The sequence below is a fragment of the Amblyraja radiata genome, unplaced genomic scaffold, assembly GCF_010909765.2.
Source record: "Amblyraja radiata isolate CabotCenter1 unplaced genomic scaffold, sAmbRad1.1.pri scaffold_796_ctg1, whole genome shotgun sequence".
NCBI classification, from domain to species: Eukaryota; Metazoa; Chordata; class Chondrichthyes; order Rajiformes; family Rajidae; genus Amblyraja; species Amblyraja radiata.
In genome coordinates this window covers 1-22,221 of record NW_022630805.1, presented here as the reverse complement: position 1 = coordinate 22,221, position 22,221 = coordinate 1, and the positions used below count along the sequence as shown (strand labels likewise).

At 46.0% G+C, this 22,221-nt stretch overlaps 1 long non-coding RNA gene across 1 annotated transcript; it reads left to right on the top strand.

The window, feature by feature from the left end:
* Positions 1-1,168: 1,168 nt before the first annotated feature.
* Positions 1,169-13,636, top strand: LOC116970365. The gene is made up of 3 exons (XR_004411119.1): positions 1,169-1,180; positions 7,220-7,222; positions 13,383-13,636. It is a non-coding gene; the product is annotated as an uncharacterized LOC116970365 (long non-coding RNA).
* Positions 13,637-22,221: the final 8,585 nt, after the last annotated feature.

Here is a 22,221-nt window from a genome sequence, read left to right as displayed (position 1 = left end):
AATTAATGTTTTTTTTTCAGGTGGGAAATTAACTCAAGTGGGCAATGTTTTCAAAAGACTTTGGCCAGGCACCTCATCAAAGAACGATGGTGAGAACACAGGAACAACGACAAAAAAGCAAAGTCGGATTGAGAGCAGAACCTCAATGGAATGTGAAGCCGCCGAAGAGGAAAGAGAACAATGTCCGTCCGGAGGGAGAGGAATAGGAGACGTGGTTCACGGCCCTGGAACTGACCCAAGTGGTGAAATCCATCATGACCGAGATTCATCAAACAAGGAATCATTGAGTCCCATCCAAGGAACAGGTGAGTGAAATGGGAGGGGTGTGGATGCTGCAGAATGGTGAAGACTGTAGGGACAGGGAAGAGAAAACAACAAAGGGCTTAGAGCGAGGGGAAACAGGAGAGAGGAATAGTCGTGGAGGAGTGTTATTCTGACTAGGTTCGTGATCAATAGTATTCTGCAAGGATCAGTTCTGGAACCTCTGCAATTTCTAAACATGTCCATGATTTGAACAAAAACGTTCGTGGTCGAGTTAGTAAGTCCATAAACAATAGAACTATTTTCAGAATTGTGGATCAAGGGGAAAGCTGTCAAATGATCCACTAGAATACACATCAGTTGGAAATATGGTCTGAGTTAAGGCAGACAAAGACTGGATTGTTTTCTCTGAGTAATGAAGGCTGAGTAGAGGCGCAATAGAAGTACATAATATAAGGGGCATATATGTCAGTCTTGATCCCATGGTGGGATGTCTCTTACTGGAGAGAGGAATGTTTAAAGCGGACAGGCTGGACTAGTTTTTTACGCAGACTTATCGGTTCCTGGAAGGTCCTGCATGAGGAGGTGGTGGAAACATGGTTTAGACTGACACGTGTCTGACACAGTCAGGGAACAGAGGATCCAGTCCATGAACAGGTAGATGGGATTAGATCAAATTGGCATGATATTATTGGTGCAGATATGGGGCATCGATGGGCCAGTTCCCGTGCTGCACTATTCTATGTTCTATGTATCACCTCCAGGTTTGGCTTCATTAATCCAAATCATAAAGGCATAGACTCGTACAGCAAGGAAACAGGCTCCTCGGCCCAAGATGCCCCATCTGTACTGGTCCCACCTGCCTGAATTTGGTCCATACCTTTCTAAACCTTCCTGATCTGTGAACCTGCAGGCAGTAGTTGAAATGACAGAGGGAGTGATCGTAGAGGTGATGAATCATCCTCATTGAAGATTCAGATGTGCATTAATGCAGTGACGGGACAGGCTTTCTGAGAAAGTGAAGAGTAAAAGATGGTGCATGAAACGTGGCGACTCTTGTGTTTGAACTCGGTGTAGTCTGTACTGTTGGTGTTATTATCGTCCAAGTTGTGCTTCAGAGTCATATAGGCACACGGCATGGAACAAGGCTCTTCGGCCCACCTTGGACATGTACCGATTTTACCATAAAATCCCCAACCCCACCTGAAACCTATAGCATTGTTTCTTGATTCTCCTCCTCTGGGTCAAAGACTGTGCATTAATCTATTATACATAATAGATAGTGTATCTCCCCCTCTCCTGATCCTCGTATTTATGAGGATGATCTCTGAACTTGGGTACACAAGGCAATTGGGCAAACATACTTAGCAAGCCAACAAAACACATTCGTTTGCTGAAAACCACATCCCGGGGACTCACCGTGGAGTAGACGTGCGTTCAGTGTTATTCGCAGCTCAGAGAGCCGTGACCCTCTCGTGACCTCCGTCTGGCCGAGGCTGAGTTAGGCACGACCACTTCCGGGTTTTATAATCCCTTCCCCCTGCCGCTACCGGGGGCAACAGCGAGAATGGCGAATTCTTTAAAACAGTAATATCTCTCTGATTTTTCATCGATGTGAAAAATCCTCAGGTCCAGTCCGGCGGAGGAGGCTCTGAGCGAGGAGGCCAAAAATGACGGTCGTTGGTGGCGGCGTTCTCTCGGAAATCAAAACAAAGCGAGTAAAAAGCGGTCAAGATCTTACCTTTAGTAATATAGATAATAGATAGTGTATCTACTCCTCTCCTGATCCTCGTGTATAGGAGGATGGTCACTGAACTTGGGTACACAATACAAAGTATCATTGAAGCCAGGGAGCATGAGGCCACAGAGAGTGGAGCGATGGTGATGGGTGGGACATACTTGGTTGAAGGAGAGCAAGTACAAGGCATTTCCATTATCCATGAGTAAACAGGGTGGTTCATGCATGTGGAAGATAATCCTAGGGAGATTAGCTGGCATCACCTACAGTGTTGCCTCAGGTGATAAATTCACCTGCACCTCTTCATCAGTGCGTTTGTCTAATGTGTGTTTGCTGTGATATGTTCCCTGTCTGACACCAGCTATGGTGATGATCACAGTCCCCCAGTGCCCACCCTTTCCGGGTCACACACTGTCCCATCCCCCTGGGGCCCATGCTCCCTGGGTCACACACTGACCCATCCACCTGGTGCCCATGCTCCCTGGGTCACACACTGTCTCATCCCCCTGGGGCCCATGCCCCCTGGGCCCATGCTTCCTGTGTCACACACTGTCCCACCCCCTGGGGCCCATGCTCCCTGTGCCACACACTGACCCATCCCCCTGGGGCCCATGCTCCCTGGGCTACACACTGTCCCATCCCCCTGTGCCACACACTGTCTCATCCCCCTGGGGCCCATGCCCCTGGGGCCCATGCTCCCTGTGTCACATACTGTCCCATCCCTCTGGGGCCCATGCTCCCTGGGTCACACTGTCCCACCCCCTTGGGGCCCATGCTCCCTGGGTCACACACAGTCTCATCCCACTGGGGCCCATGCCCCCTGGGCCCATGCTCCCTGGGTCACACACTGTCTCATCCCCCTGGGGCCCATGCTCCCTGGGTCACACACTGGCCCATGCTTCCTGGGCCCATGCTCCCTGTGTCACACACTGTCCCATCCCCCTGGACCCATGCTCCCTGGGTCACACACTGTCCCATCCCCCAGGGCCCATGCTCCCTGGGTCACACACTGTCCCATCCCCCTGGGGCCCATGCCCCCTGGATCACACACTGTCCCATCCCACTGGGGCCCATGTTCCCTGGACTCTTGGCACTAACCTTTGTTCTATATGATTATATTGTATGTCATAAGTAGAAAAAAAACAAAATGCTTAGTCTGCATGAATATCGCCTTATCGTATAACCATATATGGCTAACCCTTCCTCTGTCAGAAGAACCTGTAAACCTTAAGATGCTGTGAATCTTAAGAAGCAAGTCGCTGCACTATGATCTGTAGATTAGGTATTGCTGAATCGTTGGTTATTGGAGTATATATATGTAATTAGATCACCGACCCTTTGTGTGGGGATGAGAACTCTGTATAGTCTGTAATCTGCATACTGTGAAGAGTTTTACCACTACCGCCTGGTGAGATAAAGATTGTACTGTATTATCACTGATTTTAGAAACATAGAAACAGTCCCCCAGTGTCACCCACATATTGCTGCCAATCTACATTCTCCTACCCAACCCAAATCAAGACGCCCTTAAAGGTCACAAATGACGGATACCCATCTAGAAGATCAGATGAAACGGCGTACCTCCATGTTGCAACCAAATATTTAAATGTTTTCCCACAACAAGTAGTCACACCAAAGTCATTGAAAGGTTAATTCACTTTAGAATGAAGAATGTTTTTTTATTTTCATGAAGTTAGGACCTAGTAACAATATAACCATATAACGATTACAGCACGGAAACAGGCCATCTCGACCCTTCTAGTCCGTGCCGAACAAGTATTCTCCCCTAGTCCCATATACCTGCGCTCAGACCATAACCCTCCATTCCTTTCCCGTCCATATAACTATCCAATTTATTTTTAAATGATAAAAACGAACCTGCCTCCACCACCTTCACTGGAAGCTCATTCCACACAGCCACCACTCTCTGAGTAAAGACGTCCCCCCTCATGTTACCCCTAAACTTCTGTCCCTTAATTCTCAAGTCATGTCCCCTTGTTTGAATCTTCCCTACTCTCAGTGGGAAAAGCTTATCCACGTCAACTCTGTCTATCCCTCTCATCATTTTAAAGACCTCTATCAAGTCCCCCCTTAACCTTCTGCGCTCCAAAGAATAAAGCCCTAACTTGTTCAACCTTTCTCTGTAACTTAGTTGCTGAAACTCAGGCAACATTATAGTAAATCTCCTCTGTACTCTCTCTATTTTGTTGATATCCTTCCTATAATTAGGCGACGTAAATTGCACACCATACTCCAGAATTGGCCTCACCAATGCCTTGTACAATTTTAACATTACATCCCAAATTCTATGCTCAATGCTCTGATTTATAAAGGCCAGCACACCAAAAGGTGTCTTTACCACCCTATCTACATGAGATTCCACTTTCAGGGAACAGTGCACAGTTATTCCCAGATCCCTCTGTTCACATGCATTCCTCAATTCCCTACCATTTACCATGTACGTCCTATTTTGATTTGTCCTGCCAAGGTGTAGCACCTCACACTTATCAGCATTAAACTCCATCTGCCATCTTTCAGCCCACTCTTCCAACTGGCATAAATCTCTCTGTAGACTTTGAAAATCTACTTCATTATCCACAACCCCGCCTATCTTAGTATCATCTGCATACTTACTAATCCAATTTACCACATCATCATCCAGGTCATTGATGTACATGACAAACAACAGTGGCCCCAACACAGATCCCTGTGGCACCCCACTACTCACTGGCTTCCAACCTGACAAACAACCATCTACCATTACCCTCTGGCATCTCCCATTTAGCCACTGTTGAGTCCATCTTGCTACTCCACGATTAATACACAACAATTGAACCTTCTTAACCAACCTTCCGTGTGGAACCTTGTCAAAGGCCTTACTGAAGTCCATATATACAACATCCACTGCTTTACCCTCATCAATTTGCCAAGTAACCTCTTCAAAAAATTCAAGATTAGTCAAACATGACATTCCAGGCACAAATCCATGTTGACTGTTCCTAATCAGTCCCTGTTTATCCAGATGCTTCTATATATTATCTCTAAGTATCCTTTCCATTAATTTGCCCACCGCTGACGTCAAACTAACAGGTCTATAATTGCTAGGTTTACTCTTAGACCCCTTTTTATACAATGGAACAACATGCGCAGTACGCCAATTTTACTTCGGAGTCACGTGAGTGACTACGTGAAGAACCCGCTTCCAACGCATGCGTGTCATATCGCTACACGCATTGCACGAGTCAACAGAAGGGTGGAGGACATCCCCCAGTAACGGGAGAAGGAAAAAAGGACCAGCAAAAGGCAGGTAAGGACTCTGCATTTTTATTCACAGAAAAATGGACAGAGTGAAAAGGAAGCGGTCTGCAAAAAAGCTGCCCGAGAAACGCGTTGAAAGCGCGGATGAACGGCAGAGACAGCAGCCGTCGGCTCTAGAGGCCTCGGTAGAGGAATCAGCTGTGCCAGAAATCATTCTGGCACCGACGAAACTTACTCACCGGCCGGGAGGCAAAGTTCAAACAAAAACGCACCAGCTAGCAGAGCCCGACTTGGAGCAGCAGCGGGCGACCAGCCCGTATCAATATCGGACCAGGGCTGAACGGGTGCGGCAGACGGAACAACCCCGCTATGAGTGGCTGCATACGGAGCAGCCAGGAGAAACAGCTGACCGGGAACACCGGGAACAGACGTGGACCGACAGTCAGGACCGGTGTGGCCAGCGGCGGGACGAGGAAAGCCCGCAAACCAGCACCCGTGAGTACCGGGGACGGGAACAGCTGGGATACAGAGAAGAGCAGCACACTGCTGAAAGGCTGCAGGAATGGGAGCAGCCAAAAATAGCAAGTGCAGCTCACCGTCTAAAGGAGCTGCTGGAGGAGCTCTTTCACAGTGGCAGTCCCATGAATGTGGAGACTAGCCACAGTGGGCAGACAAGCCCCATATGGGTACCCCGTGAGGGACCCCCTGAAATCTCGACCTCTTCGGAGGAGAGTGGGCAGGACCCTGATGGGCCAGACCCTGATCACACAGCTTCCCATGATCCTGAATCTGCAGAAAAACATACACTGCTGGACATGGTGGCTGATTACTTCAAACCAAGTCAAACAGGGGCAGACTTGGATTCCAGGATGGCAGCCAGTATTAACTACATGTCTGGCCATCAACTCCAACAACAAATATTCACAGAGACACTGGCCAGACATCTGCCACCTGGTAACTGTGATGCATTACAAATCCCCAGTGTCAACCAATGCATTTGGAAGCATATGGGGAAGGACATCAGGAACCATGATCTCAAAATCCAGAAAGCCTTAAAGGGGCTTACGGCAGGGATCACAGCTTACATCCGCACCCTGGACAAAACAGAGCAAACTAAAGGCCACCAAGACGCACTAGCCCTGTTCTGTAATGTACAATATGAGCTGAATAGCATGCGGAGGGCGGCTATTCAGCCAGCACTGGATCCTAAATATGCAACAATTTGCAAACAAAGAGCCGTTAAAACCCCAACCCTTTTGTTTGGGGAAGCCAAGACACTGGGGCTCATCAAAACCAGCGCAAAGGCTTATTTTGGATCACGGTACCAGCCACATGGAAGACCGAAAAGTGTGGCTTATATCAGTGGCAGTGCCAGAACCCAATATAACCCGCAGCAGCCTTCTTTTAGGGTATGGCCAGGGACGGCCACCCTGGAAGATGCGGAAGCCTAAACCTCCAGTACAACCACGAACACGAATAAAAACAAAACCCCCTTTTTTCAAAAAACAAAGAAAATAATACAACCACCAGTAACCATGGAGGTAGGTGGGTGTGGTTCTTTTGTAAAAAAGGGACCCACGACGGTGGGAGGGAGGTTGCAATACTACAGTGACGAATGGTGTAAAATCACTACAGACTCGTATGTTCTAAACAGTATTCAGGGTTGTCTGATAGAATTTACTCATCCCAATAACCCCCCAGTACAACATACACCAGAAAGGCATTTCGTCCTTACAAAAACCGAACAATCTAAAGCCCACATGGAGCTACAACGATTGTATACAAAAGGTGTGATTGAGCATACTACTAATGAACAATTAAAATTTGTATCAAACATATTTATTAAAAATAAAAAAGATGGGGGTTGCAGGATTATCATTGACCTTTCAACCCTAAACACATTCGTTCCATATGTTCATTTTAAGATGGATACCTTTATCACTGCTAAAGAATTAGTATCAGCTGGTTTCTATATGACAAGCATTGACTTAAAAGATGCATACTATACAGTACCCATCAGAGGGGAACACAGACATGGAGTTAAGTGTAAATTGATACCAGAAACGAATATGGATTATCTAGGATTCACCATTAACACGGTCAATATGTTAGTAACTTTACCAATAAATAAAGCCGCAGCCCTACAGGAGGATTGCAGCGAGCTTCTTAACACCAACAGACCCTCCATTAGACGGGTAGGCCGGATAATTGGGAAGATTGTGGCTACATTCCCGGCCACACATTTTGGGCCATTACATTATCAAAATTTGCAAAGAGCAAAAATTAGAGCACTCAAATTTAACAAAGGTCATTTTGATAGACCTATGGAGCTGCCTACGGAAGCTATAATTGAACTACAGTGGTGGGAACATAGCATTAGGTATTGCTCCAACCCCATCATTATTGACAACTCGTCTATGGTATTACAAAATGGTGTATCCAAAGAAACATTTGGATATCGGCAACATACCTACCAGGTAAGCTAAATTCAGTGGCAGACACCAGGTCACGCAAATTTAATGAAAACACGGAATGGATGTTAAATAAAAATGTATTTGCTGAAATTACAGCAAAATATGGTAGACCAGATATTGATATTTTTTGCGTCCAGGTTGAATCACCAATTACCAAGGTATGTGTCCTGGGAACCAGACCCTGGGGCAGAAGCTACAGATGCTTTCTCACTGCATTGGGGGAAATGGCGTTTTTTATGCTTTTCCCCCATTCTGCATCATCAATCGGGTGCAAAGGAAAATTCAACAATATTTGGCATCTGGGATTCTCATAGTACCCGATTGGCCTACTCAACCGTGGTATTCGGTCATACAGGGGATGGTGTTAGAACCATGTTCCATTATTGGACATAGCCCGAATTTATTAATTCATCCAGTAACTGGAGGGGGGCAGTCACCCATGCCATAATACTATGGATTTGTTGATTTGTAGAGTCTGAAAGACCCACTACACGGCATGGGGCTGTCAGACAGGACGATGAATCTCATCACATCCGCACAAAGACTGTCAACACGGAAGCAGTACCTCGGACACATCAAGAAATGGGGCATATATACTGCTTTGACAACAACCTAGACCAAAGGGCCAAGAACATTCCGGCCGTATTGGAATTCTTAACAAACCTCCATTATGATAAACGATTGGGCTACAGTGCCATCAATAGTGCCAGAAGTGCACTCTCCAATTACCTATCACAAGGAACGGAGCGGCACACGGTGGGAACGCACCCCCTGGTAACAAAACTTATGAGGGGCATATTCAATGCAAATCCCCCTAAAACCAGGTACTCCAAAATCTGGGATGTGGGTGTCGTTTTAAACATGCTGAGGAGCTGGTGGCCCATAAACAGCATTATCACTGCAGAAACTGACCATGAAGATGGTTATGCTCATGGCGTTAGTTACTGCACAACGAGTCCAGTCATTAAGCAAACTGAGCCTGGACTCCTTGATCATCTCACGAGAGAAACTGGTGTTTGTCATACATGAGTTAATAAAACAAACAGACCAGGTTCATCGGGTCAAGTGATTGAATTTATGGCATATCCATATGACGAACGTCTGTGTATAGCAAGACATATCCAATTATACATGGAATATACTAAGAGCATTCGAGGTCAGGAAATGGCTTTGTTAATTTCTTACAAGAAACCGCACAAAAGGGTCACGACCCAAACTATCTCAAGGTGGCTCAAATGTGTCCTAAAGATGGCAGGAATAAACACTAATGGTTTTAAATCTCATTCCACCAGGGCTGCAAAAACATCCGCAGCAAAAGTTCTGAGGTACCCACGGACCAAATCCTCAGAATAGCAGGATGGTCATCCGAAAGGACTTTCCAAAGGTTTTATAATAAACGAGTTTTGGAGCCATCATCATTTTCGGAAAGCATTTTACGTTCAATATTATAATTTGCCCGAAGGGTTACAGGCCTATGATTTCAATTAATATATGTATTTTCTCGTTATATCACACAAGTCTTTGTATAAGTGTGTCTAAAATTGCTAATGATACTCTCTCCCGATACCTAAGGCAGTTGTGAAGCATGGACTCGTTCCACGGCATGAGGTCACAGAGCTTTGAAATCTTCACGTAGTCACTCACGTGACTCCGAAGTAAAATAGTAAGATTAAATGAGAACTTACCAGTTTGAAGTTCGATCTGTATTTTATGAGGAGGAACGTTGAGGGAATACGTGCCCTCCGCTCCCACCCTCCTATGATCATATCAAAACTGGTATCTCTTTGATAATCTTACTATGTTAGGTCATTATAGTTTCTGTGACCTCACACCGCTGCTTTGAAGAATGACACGCATGCGTTGGAAGCGGGTTCTTCACGTATTCCCTCAACGTTCCTCCTCATAAAATACAGATCAAACTTCAAACTGGTAAGTTCTCGTTTAATCTTACTATCCTCCGGCACTATTCCCGTTTCTAATGACATTTGAAATATTTCTGTCATAGCCCCTGCTATTTCTACACTAACTTCCCTCAATGTTCTAGGGAATATCCTGTCCGGACCTGGAGAGAGACTTATCCACTTTTATATTTCTCAAAAGTGTCAGTCCTTCGTCTTCTTTGAATCACATAGTTTTCATAGCTACTCTACTTGTCAAGTCAAGTCTAGTCAAGTCAAGTCAAGTTTATTTATCACATACACATACGAGATGTGCAGTGATGTGTTTCCCTTACCTCACACAATTCAATATCCTTATCCTTGGTGAATACCGAAGAAAATAAATTGTTCAATATCTCCCCCATCTCCTTTGGCTGCAGATAGCTGTCCACTCTGACTCTCTAATGGGCCAATGTTATCCCTCGTTATCCTTTTGCTATTAATATAGCTGTAGAAATCCTTTGGGGTTACTTTCACCTTACTTGCCAAAGCAACCTCATATCTTCTTTTAGCTTTTCTAATTTATTTCTTAAGATTCTTTTTACATTCTCTATACTCCTCGAGCACCTCATTTACTCCATGCTGCCTATAATTATTGTAGATCTCTCTCTTTTTCCGAACCAAGTGTCCAATTTCCCTTGAAAACCATGGCTCTTTCCAATTTTTATTATTTCCTTTCAACCGAACAGGGACATAAAGATTCTCTACTCTTAAATTTTCACCTTTAAATGTCCTTCATTTCTCACCACATCTTTCCCATAAAACAAAGTCCCAATTTACTCCTTTTAAATCCTTTCGCATCTCCTCAAAGTTAGCCTTTCTCCAATCAAAAATCTCAACCCTAGGTCCAGTTCTGACCATCTCCATAATTATATTGAAACTAATGGTATTGTGATCATTGGTCCCGAACTGTTCCGCAACGCATACCTCTGCCACCTGACCCGTCTCATTTCCTAACAGGAGGTCCAGCACCGCCCCTTCTCTAGTAGGTACTTCTATGTATTGCTGCAAAAAACTATCCTACACAAATTTTACAAACTCCAACCCATCTAGCCCATGTGTTTCCCAGTCTATGTGTGGAAAATTGAAATCACCCACAATCACTACCTTGTGCTTACTACTAATATCTGCAATCTCCTTACATATTTGCTCTTCCTATTCTCGCTCCCCATTTGGCGGTCTATAATACACCCCTATAATTGTTGCTACCCCTTTCCCATTTCTCAGTTCAACCCAAATAGCCTCCCTAGACGAGCCCTCTAATCTATCCTGCCAAAGCATTGCTGTAATATCTTCCCTGATAAGCAACGCAACACCTCCACCTCTTGCCCCTCCAATTCTATCACACCTGAAGCAACGAAATCCTGGAATATTTAGTTTCCAATCACAGCCCTCCTGCAACCATGTTTCACTGATCGCCACAACATCATACTTCCAGGTGTCAATTCAGGCTCTAAATTCAACCACCTTTCTTACAATGTTCCTAGCATTACAATATACACATTTAAGAAACTCACCCTCTCTTATTCTCTGTTTATTGTCTTTTTCTTCTCTCTCCCCTACATTTTGGGTCAGAATGCTACCATTCTCTGCCTCCTGCCTCACACACTGACTGCTAGCTTTCCCAATTTGAGTCCCTCCCCCCAACCATACTAGTTTAAAGTCTCCCCAGTAGCCTTTGCAAATCTCCCCGCCAGGATATTGGTCCCCCAGAGTTCAAGTGCAACCCGTCCTTTCTGTACAGGTCGCACCTTCCCCAAAAGAGATCCCAATGATCCAGAAACTTGAATCCATACCCACTGCACCAGTCCCTCATCCACTAATTATCCTCCACCTCGCTCCATTCCTACTCTCATTGTCGCGTGGCACAGGCAGTAATCCTGAGAATGTTACCTTTGCAGTCCTTCTCCTTAACTCTCTACCTAACTCCCTAAATTCTTCTTTCAGGTCCTCTTCTCTTTGTTTTACCTATGTCGTTGGTACCTATATGTACCACAACCTCAGGCTCCTCACCCTCCTATTTCAGGATTTCTTGGACACGTTCAGACACATCCCTAACCCTGGCACCAGGGAGGCAAACTACCATCCGGGTCTTCTGTCTGCGTCCACAGAATCGCCTATCCGACCCCCTAACTATAGAGTCCCCTATTACAATTGCCATCCTCTTCTTTTCCTTACCCTTCTGAGCAACAGGACCGGTCTTGGTGCCAGAGGCCCGGCCACTGTCGCTACCCCCAGGTAGGCTGTCTCCCCCACCCATACTCAAACATGAGTACTTATTTTCAAGGTGTACAGCCACCTTGAAGTGTACAGCCACTAGTAGTTAGATTTTTTCAAAATAAAGTACATTTTGAACTATATCTAATTGAAGTTTCATGGATGCGGCCTTATTAGATTACAGCCAACAATGTGGCAATACAACATGAAAAGTCCCCCCCCCCCCTCCCCCTCCCCTCCACCCCAGTATATCAGCTCAGATTGCTGCCAGCTATTCCAAAGCTGTGGTTTTCTCAATTAGATATTACTCTGCAACCTGCAATTAATGTTTTTTTTCAGGTGGGAAATTAACTCAAGTGGGCAATGTTTTCAAAAGACTTTGGCCAGGCACCTCATCAAAGAACGATGGTGAGAACACAGGAACAACGACAAAAAAGCAAAGTTGGATTGAGAGCAGAACCTCAATGGAATGTGAAGCCGCCGAAGAGGAAAGAGAACAATGTCCGTCCAGAGGGAGAGGAATAGGAGACGTGGTTCACGGCCCTGGAACTGACCCAAGTGGTGAAATCCATCATGACCGATATTCATCAAACAAGGAATTATCGAGTCCCATCCAAGGAGCAGGTGAGTGAAATGGGAGGGGTGTGGATGCTGCAGAATGGTGAAGACTGTAGGGACAGGGAAGAGAAAACAACAAAGGGCTTAGAGCGAGGGGAAACAGGAGAGAGGAATAGTCGTGGAGGAGTGTTATTCTGACTAGGTTCGTGATCAATAGTATTCTGCAAGGATCAGTTCTGGAACCTCTGCAATTTCTAAACATGTCCATGATTTGAACAAAAACGTTCATGGTCGAGTTAGTAAGTCCATAAACAATAGAACTATTTTCAGAATTGTGGATCAAGTGGAAAGCTGTCAAATGATCCACTAGAATACACATCAGTTGGAAATATGGTCTGAGTTAAGGCAGACAAAGACTGGATTGTTTTCTCTGAGTAATGAAGGCTGAGTAGAGGCGCAATAGAAGTACATAATATAAGGGGCATATATGTCAGTCTTGTTCCCATGGTGGGATGTCTCTTACTGGAGAGAGGAATGTTTAAAGCGGACAGGCTGGACTAGTTTTTTACGCAGACTTATCGGTTCCTGGAAGGTCCTGCATGAGGAGGTGGTGGAAACATGGTTTAGACTGACACGTGTCTGACACAGTCAGGGAACAGAGGATCCAGTCCATGAACAGGTAGATGGGATTAGATCAAATTGGCATGATATTATTGGTGCAGATATGGGGCATCGATGGGCCAGTTCCCGTGCTGCACTATTCTATGTTCTATGTATCAACTCCAGGTTTGGCTTCATTAATCCAAATCATAAAGGCATAGACTCGTACAGCAAGGACACAGGCCCCTCGGCCCAAGATGCCCCATCTGTACTGGTCCCACCTGCCTGAATTTGGTCCATACCTTTCTAAACCTTCCTGATCTGTGAACCTGCAGGCAGTAGTTGAAAGGACAGAGGGAGTGATCGTAGAGGTGATGAATCATCCTCATTGAAGATTCAGATGTGCATTAATGCAGTGACGGGACAGGCTTTCTGAGAAAGTGAAGAGTAAAAGATGGTGCATGAAACGTGGCGACTCTTGTGTTTGAACTCGGTGTAGTCTGTACTGTTGGTGTTATTATCGTCCAAGTTGTGCTTCAGAGTCATATAGGCACACGGCATGGAACAAGGCTCTTCGGCCCACCTTGGACATGTACCGATTTTACCATAAAATCCCCAACCCCACCTGAAACCTAAAGCATTGTTTCTTGATTCTCGTCCTCTGGGTCAAAGACTGTGCATTAATCTATTATACATAATAGATAGTGTATCTCCCCTCTCCTGATCCTCGTATTTATGAGGATGATCTCTGAACCTGGGTACACAAGGCAATTGGGCAAACACACTTAGCAAGCCAACAAAACACATTCGTTTGCTGAAAACCACATCCCGGGGACTCACCGTGGAGTAGACGTGCGTTCAGTGTTATTCGCAGCTCAGAGAGCCGTGACCCTCTCGTGTCCTCCGCCTGGCCGAGGCTGAGTTAGGCACGACCACTTCCGGGTTTTATAATCCCTTCTCCCTGCCGCTACCGGGGGCAACAGCGAGAATGGCGAATTCTTTAAAACAGTAATATCTCTCTGATTTTTCATCGATGTGAAAAATCCTCAGGTCCAGTCCGGCGGAGGAGGCTCTGAGCGAGGAGGCCAAAAATGACGGTCGTTGGTGGCGGCGTTCTCTCGGAAATCAAAACAAAGCGAGTAAAAAGCGGCCAAGATCTTACCTTTAGTAATATAGATAATAGATAGTGTATCTACTCCTCTCCTGATCCTCGTGTATAGGAGGATGATCACTGAACTTTGGTACACAATACAAAGTATAATTGAAGCCAGGGAGCATGAGGCCACAGAGAGTGGAGCGATGGTGATGGGTGGGACACACTTGGTTGAAGGAGAGCAAGTACAAGGCATTTCCATTATCCATGAGTAAACAGGGTGGTTCATGCATGTGGAAGATAATCCTAGGGAGATTAGCTGGCATCACCTACAGTGTTGCCTCAGGTGATAAATTCACCTGCACCTCTTCATCAGTGCGTTTGTCTAATGTGTGTTTGCTGTGATATGTTCCCTGTCTGACACCAGCTATGGTGATGATCACAGTCCCCCAGTGCCCACCCTTTCCGGGTCACACACTGTCCCATCCCCCTGGGGACCATGCTCCCTGGGTCACACACTGACCCATCCTCCTGGTGCCCATGCTCCCTGGGTCACACACTGTCTCATCCCCCTGGGGCCCATGCCCCCTGGGCCCATGCTCCCTGTGTCACACACTGTCCCACCCCCCTGGGGCCCATGCCCCCTGTGCCACACACTGTCTCATCCCCCTGGGGCCCATGCCCCCTGGGGCCCATGCTCCCTGTGTCACATACTGTCCCATCCCTCTGGGGCCCATGCTCCCTGGGTCACACTGTCCCACCCCCTTGGGGCCCATGCTCCATGGGTCACACACTGTCTCATCCCCCTGGGGCCCATGCTCCCTGGGCCCATGCTCCCTGTGTCACACACTGTCCCACCCCCCTGGGGCCCATGCTCCCTGTGCCACACACTGACCCATCCCCCTGGGGCCCATGCTCCCTGGGCTACACACTGTCCCATCCCCCTGTGCCACACACTGTCTCATCCCCCTGGGGCCCATGCCCCCTGGGGCCCATGCTCCCTGGGTCACACTGTCCCAACCCCTTGGGGCCCATGCTCCCTGGGTCACACGCTGTCTCATCCCCCTGGGGCCCATGCTCCCTGGGTCACACACTGGCCCATGCTCCCTGGGCCCATGCTCCCTGTGTCACACACTGTCCCATCCCCCTGGACCCATGCTCCCTGGGTCAAACACTGTCCCATCCCCCAGGGCCCATGCTCCCTGGGTCACACACTGTCCCATCCCCCTGGGGCCCATGCTCCCTGGATCGCACACTGTCCCATCCCACTGGGGCCCATGTTCCCTGGACTCTTGGCACTAACCTTTGTTCTATATGATTATATTGTATGTCATAAGTAGAAAAAAAAACAAAATGCATAGTCTGCATGAATATCGCCTTATCGTATAACCATATATGGCTAACCCTTCCTCTGTCAGAAGAACCTGTAAACCTTAAGATGCTGTGAATCTTAAGAAGCAAGTCGCTGCACTATGATCTGTAGATTAGGTATTGCTGAATCGTTGGTTATTGGAGTATATATATGTAATTAGATCACCGACCCTTTGTGTGGGGATGAGAACTCTGTATAGTCTGTAATCTGCATACTGTGAAGAGTTTCACCACTACCGCCTGGTGAGATAAAGATTGTACTGTATTATCACTCATTTTAGAAACATAGAAACATAGAAAATGGGTGCAGGAGTAGGCCATTCGGCCCTTCGAGCCTGCACCGCCATTCAATATGATCATGGCTGATCATCCAGCTCAGTGTCCCATCCCTGCCTTCTCTCCATACCCCCTGATCCCTTCAGCCACAAGGGCCACATCTAACTCCCTCTTAAATATACCCAATGAACTGGCCTCAACTACCCTCTGTGGCAGATAATTCCAGAGATTCACCACTCTCTGTATGAAAAATGTATTCCTCAAATCAGTCCTAAAAAAATACCCCCTTATCCTTAAACTGTGACCCCTAGTTCTGGACTTCCCCAACATCGGGAACAACCTTCCTGCATCTAGCCTGTTCGACCCCTTAAGAATTTTGTAAGTTTCTATAAGATCCTCCCTCAATCTTCTAAATTCTAGCGAGTACAAGCCGAGTCTATCCAATCTTTCTTCATATAAAAGTCGTGACATTCCAGGGATCAGTCTGGTGAACCTTCTCTGTACTCCCTCTATGGCAAGAATGTCTTTCCTCAGATTAGGAGACCAAAACTGTAGGCTATACTCCAGGTGTGGTCTCACCAAGACCCTGTACAACCACAGTAGAACTTCCCTGCCCCTCTACACAAATCCTTTTGCTATGAATGCTAACATACCATTCGCTTTCTTCACTGCCATGCTGCACCTGCATGCCTACTTTCAATGAATGTACCATGACACCCAGGTCTCGTTGCATCTCCCCTTTTCCTATTCGGCCACCATTCAGATAAAGGTCTACTCTCCTGTTTTTGCCACCAAGGTGGATTACCTCACATTTATCCACATTATACTGCATCTGCCATGCATTTGCCCACGCACCCAGCCTATCCAAGTCACCTTGCAGCCTCCTGGCATCCTCCACACAGCTAACACAGGCCCCAGCTTAGTGTCATCCGCAAACTCGGAGATGTTGCATTCAATTCCCTCGTCCAAATCATTGATATATATTGTAAATAGCTGGGGTTCCAGCACTGAGCCTTGCGGTACCCCACTAGTCACTGCCTGCCATTGTGAAAAGGACCCGTTTACTCATACTCTTTGCTTCCTGTCTGCCAGCCAGTTCTCTCCACATCAATACTGAACCTCCAATACCACGTGCTTTAAGTTTGTATACATATCTCTTATGTGGGACCTTGTCAAAAGCCTTCTGAAAGTCCTAATATAACACATCCACTGGTTCTCCCTTATCCACTCTACTAGTTACATCCTCGAAATTTTTTATTTGCATTCTGTTTAAAATATTGAACCACAACAGCAGGAAATGGGGAGGGTAGAAATCGGTGCAAAACAGCGGAGAGAATGGTGGGTATAATGCGGGTGTGCGGTTTGGATTGTTATTTAAAATTGGAGAATTCACTGTTCATACCATTGGATTGTAGGCTAGCCAAGCGAAATTTGAGGTGCTGTTCCTCCAGTGAGCATGTGTCCAAGGACAGGGAGGTTGCTATGGAAATGGGAAGAGAGTTACAATGTTCGGGAATTACGCATTTTCCGGTTGTTAACCATTTTTACTCCTCGTGCAGATTTCTCCCCTCTCCCTTTCCACATACATTAATTCATCCCACTTCACAATTTGAAACTCTTATTTCCTTTTATTTCACACCTGTCTTTTCATCTCTGGTCTTTCTCCAATTATCAGCCTATCAAAAACTCCCCTCACCTGTATCCACCTTACTTACCAGTCTTTGACCTGTCCCTCCTCTTGGCCACACGTCTCCCCACTCACCGCCACCACAATCAGCCTGAAGAAAGGTCCAGACTTGAAACGTCACCTATCCATATTCTCCAGAGATGATGGTTGACCCACTGAGTTCCCACAGCATATTGTCTTATTCCCATATTCTGTTTTTGATCATTCTAATTAGGGGGCAGGAACAGTGAGGATGATGGTTGCTGTTGTAGCGGGAGCCAAGGGGACTGATTCAGATGGTGTTTAGTTTCTCTCTTTGTACACACAGATCTAACTGCTACATACTATGAGCTCCTGACACAGTGGAGCGAGTACCAATTGTTCCAGCTGACAAAATTCTATCGGGAGAGACTGAAACAGGCGATTGAAGAAAGGGTTGAAAGCCTCGGCTTCATGATGAGACAGCAGGGATGTTTCAGTGAACAAGAACACGGGGTAAGTGGAAGGAACACGGTGACTTATGTTTCCTGTCACAGAACTGACGGCAATGGGGGCAAGAGCTAATAGTCAAATCTAAAATGGAGTAGTTCTTCTACAAACGCATGGTCTAGTAGAACAAAAGAATGGCTCGGTGCAAAGTCTGAATGACTTTGTAAATTATATGGGGCACAATATGGAGGACAGGTTGTCTTTTCAATAAAGACATTAAGATGGGATCCTGCAGTAATAACATGTGCTTCTTTCAAGGCCATAAAGAAGCCAAGATTGAAAAAATAGCTGACGCTCCATAGATAAGTAATAACTTGTTATTGGATTAGCTTGATTAGGCCCCAGCTTTTCCCATATTCTGAAAGTTTACAGAATCTTTCAGTCATGCCATATTCAGACTTGGTAGGAGGGATTTACTGAAAGGAACAATGTATAATTGTGCTAACTTTCCTTTGTTCTGCGAGTGGAGCCCGAGAAGCATTGAGCAACGTTTGTGCTCATTGTAGATCTTTCCACTCCCGTCTGATGAATCAATTAAAGATTGCCATGGTTTACCTTAAACAATTTTGTTGCAATCTTTGACACAGTCCGCTCACCTCGCATTGAATAGTGCAATGGAGGCACTGATCTCTGATCAGTTTGCGTCCTGTAGATCTGGTATCAGGAATAAAACATGTGACCTGGGGATTTCTGAGAATGGTCCATTCTGATCCTTCACATGCATCTGAACACAACGGTCAGGGAGCAGTAAACTTGTAAACCCAGAATCAAAAACGATAACACTTCTAAAGTGTCATCAGTTTCATTGGTCACATTTAGCTCAGTTCATTAAACCACAAAGGGCATTATGCACAAGCACAAGGAACTGCAGATGCTGGTTTACAAAAACACACATTGTGCTGCATAAAATAACTCAGTATTTATAGATGCTGTCTGACCTGCTGGATTAATCTAAGATATCAAGCTGTTCGTTTATCATTCAATTGACAAATAAAATAAACAAAAGTACATTTGCAAAAATTTACGGTATTAAAAAAATATTCAGCACGTCAGTTATAGAAACATAGAAACGTGGAAAATAGTTGCAGGAGGCCATTCGGCCCTTCGCGCCAGCACCTCCATTCATTGTGATCATGGCTGATTATCCCTTTTCAATAACCCGTGCCTGCCTTCTCCCCATATGTCTTGACTGCACTAGCCCCTAGAGCTCTATCGAACGTTCTCTTAAATCCATCCAGTGGCTCGGCCTCCACTGCCCTCTGTGGCAGGGAATTCCATAAATTCACAACTCTCTCGGTGAAAAAGATTTTTCTCACCTCAGTCTTAAATGACCTCCCCTGTGGCCCCTGGTTCTGGACTCGCCCAACATTGGGAACGTTTTTCCTGCATCGAGCTTGTCCAGTCCGTTTATAATTTTATATGTTCTATAAGAACCCCCTCATCCTTCTAAACTCCAGTGAATACAAGCCTAGTCTTTTCAATCGTTGCTCATACGACAGTCCCACCATCCCAGGGATCAATCTCGTGAACCTACGCTGCAGTGCTTCAATCACAAGGATGTCCATCAATTTAAGAGACCAAAACTGTACACCATCCTCCTGATGTGGGCTCACCAGAGCCCTATACAACTGCAGAAGTACCTCTTTACACCTATACTGAAATCCACTTGTTATGAAGGTCAACATTCCATTAGCTTTCTTCACTGCCTGCTGTACCTGCACGCCAACTTTCAGTGACCAGTGCACAAGGACACCCAGGTCTCGCTGCACCTCCCCCTTGCCTAACCTAAACCCATTGAGATAATAATCTGCCCCCTTGTTTTTGCCGCCAAGGTGGATAACCTCACATTTATCGATATTATACTGCATCTGCCATGCATCACTCACTCAACCTGTCCAGGTCACCCTGCAACCCCCTAACATCCTCTTCACAGTTCACACTGCCACCCAGCTTTGTGTCATCCGCAAACGTACTGGTGTTGCTCCTAATTCCCTCTTCCAAATCATTAATATATATGGTAAACAGTTGCGGCCCCAACAACGAGCCTTGCGGCACTCCACTCGCCACTGCCTGCCATTCTGAAAATGAAAGTTCATTCCTACCATTTGCTTCCGGTCTGCCAACCAATGTTCTACCCATGTCAACAACCTACCCCCAATACCATGTGCTTTAATTTACGCATCTGTGGGAAGAGAAGCCGAGTTAATGTGCAGTGAAAGGAGGGGATGAGCTGCAGGAAATGTACAAGAGGGTGATGTCTTTGATCGGGTAAAACTGGGGTAGGTATAAAAATAAAAACGTTATCTGGTCAATGAGTGAATGCCGGCTCACACAGGGTAAGAATGTAGATGAAAGAACATAATAGCTTCCAAATGCAGAGCAGGAAGAAATGCAGGTTGGACTGGACACGTCCACGTGAGGCCAAAAGGAATTGGATTAATTTCACATCAATTTCAACACAGCCATCATTGGCCTGAATGGCCTGTTCCCGTGTTGTACTCTGCTGTTTTCTCGGACACTGCCAGATGTGAAGCGAGATTCCCACCGTCAGGACTCTGGGAGTACACAGTTTGTCAGCACAGTGTCATGGGTGTATGAAGAGGCAGATCAATGCCTGTCACTATGCTCAAAACTACCAGAATATCCCATCACTGAACAGCTAATCCCTCCCCATTAGCATTGTCTCATTCACTTCTCAATATGTTCATTGTTGTTCTTCACAGAGCGTCGCTGAGCTCGTGGTAAAGGGAAACCGCAGAGACAGTTCCCCACTCTTCCTCAGTCTGGTGATGGAGAAGGGTAACCGTGCCCGGCGGGTGATGTGGGAATCCTTTGTGAAAATGCAGAATGAATTACCAAAGCTGAACAAAATACTGAAAGAAATCCAGGAGCTCGGTACGGTAAATCAACACACTGAACTGAATATCACATTGAACCACTGGAGTTAACAATGTTATTCAAGTCTGGTTTAATGAATGCTCGTTGATTTAAACAGGTCCTGATCCACAAGAATACATGAACATCATCGGAGGTTTAACTGAATTACCCTCTCATATGGAAGGTGGGTGTTGAAATGTACAGTTCACACCAATGACTTGTTAGAATTGATGTAATACTGAAACTGTTCAGAGCTTTGCAGAATGGGAAATCAGAAGATCAAAGGCTAAGCAATTGTTAGACTGACACGGGGATTCACTATGGATTGCTTCATTGTCTGTAGATTCAGGTTTAGCTTAGTTTAGTGTATTGTCACATGTACTGAGGTACGGTGAACAGCTTTTGTTGTGTGTTATCCAGTCAGCAGAAAGACAATACATGATTATAATCGAGCCATTTACAGTATAGATAAACTATGAGGGAATAACGTTTAGTGCAAGGTAAAACGAGGAAAGTCCGATCTAGGATAGTCTGAGTGTAACCAAAGAGGTAGATAGTAGTTCCCAGATCACTCGATCTCTGACATACACTGGAACTATTACATTGCATTATTTCAACTCCTCCAGGCGTTCATTGTACAAGGTTTTGCAATGTATCAGGTTGTGGAAGAGATCTGTGAAATCCCGTGTTCACCTGGGGGAGAATGTGTGTGTAGTGATTCCCCACACACTCCTCGATGTCCCTGACACACTGTGTAACCCCACACACTCCTGGATAAAGTCCAGACACACTGTGTAACCCCACATACTCCTGGATAGAGTCCTGACACACTGTGTAACCCCACACTCCTGGATGTCCCTGACACACTGTGTAACCCCACACACTCCTGGATAAAGTCCCGACACACTGTGTAACCCCACACACTCCTGGATAGAGTCCCTGACACACTGTGTAACCCCACACACTCCTGGATGTCCCTGACACACTGTGTAACCCCACACACTCCTGGATAGTCCTGACAACCTGTGTAACCCACACACTCCTGGATAGAGTCCCTGACACACTGTGTAACCCCACACACTCCTGGATAGAGTCCGACAACTTGTGTAACCCACACACTCCTGGATGGGTCCCTGACACACTGTATAACCCACACACTCCTGGATGGGTCCCTGACAAACTGTGTAACCCCACACACTCCTGGATAGAGTCCCTGACACACTGTGTATCCCCACACACTCCAGGTAGCGTCTTGACATACTGAATATATGTAGATCCTTAGAACATTCCTGAAAGTCCACAATGTCTATGGTCTTGAATCACGAGGTTCCCTCCACCACAGTGAAATTAAACCTGAATAAATGCGATCTGTCTCTCACTCCCCTGCTCCTGGACAGCGTTTCCCT